Genomic DNA, 865 nt, shown 5'->3' with positions numbered 1-865 from the left:
AATAATAATCATTTTCAATTTTGACCGGGAAGGACAAGTTCATGGTTAATGGGAAGACAACACAAGGGTTAGAAGAAGGGATTCAAAAGTCCAAAAATAAGCTTCAAAAACATGAGAAAAAAAAATAAAAAGTGTCATGAGGCTCGGAAAAAGAAATTGACAAATACATCAGGGGAAAAGCAACAAAAAGTTTTGAAAAATACAACCAAATGTTGAATAAAAACTTAAAATTTTGACCCAGAAATACAAAAAGCTGCACTGTCGACGGGAAGACAACACAAGGGTTAATAACGTTTGAGCCCACAATCTGGTCTTCCTCAGGTGTATTTGATGGCGGTGACCCATGACCCTTATCTGTTGTCATCACAGGGTCAGAGGTCATGTGATATGTGAAAAAAAATGGATTGAGCTTCCTGGATAAAGTGTGAACCACTGGTGTCTTTTGAGGAGCCAGTCCCTTACCCACAAATGTGAGAATGTTGATGTTTTTTCCAAAGTTATTTGATATTTTTAATATTGACATGTTCAGCTCTTATTGTGAAGGCCCATTTTTTGGATTAAAAAACTGAAAAGGGGTCAAATTGGACCCGAGGATGACATGAGGGTCAATACCATGAATGTTTGGGTTCAATGGGGATTGTTGAGTTTCTGTAAATAACAGTGCAGAGTCTGGACCTGCTCAATGTGATAACTGTTGTGATTTGGCGCTATAGAAATAAAATTGATGAAATTAGAGTTTTTTAGTAGATATCCAGTGCTCTCCCAGCTGATGCTGCTCATTAATAATGAAACTGCCCATAGGGATAAAGGTGTGTAACTTGATTAAGTGGTGCCGCAAAAATAATCTGTCCCTTAATGTGGAGAA

The 865-nt window shown here is 37.5% G+C and overlaps 2 long non-coding RNA genes across 2 annotated transcripts in view; one reads left to right on the top strand and one right to left on the bottom strand.

The window, feature by feature from the left end:
- LOC116686500 (uncharacterized) overlaps positions 1-865 on the top strand; it is a 12698-nt gene that overhangs the window by 4822 nt on the left and 7011 nt on the right. The gene's annotated exons all lie outside the window — the stretch shown is intronic.
- Positions 1-865, bottom strand: part of LOC116686501 (uncharacterized) — an 8818-nt gene that overhangs the window by 7249 nt on the left and 704 nt on the right. The window lies entirely within an intron of this gene.

The sequence above is a fragment of the Etheostoma spectabile genome, unplaced genomic scaffold, assembly GCF_008692095.1.
Source record: "Etheostoma spectabile isolate EspeVRDwgs_2016 unplaced genomic scaffold, UIUC_Espe_1.0 scaffold379, whole genome shotgun sequence".
Classification (NCBI taxonomy): domain Eukaryota; kingdom Metazoa; phylum Chordata; class Actinopteri; order Perciformes; family Percidae; genus Etheostoma; species Etheostoma spectabile.
Note: the sequence above shows the minus strand (reverse complement) of the source record. Positions and strands in the feature narration are given on the sequence as shown.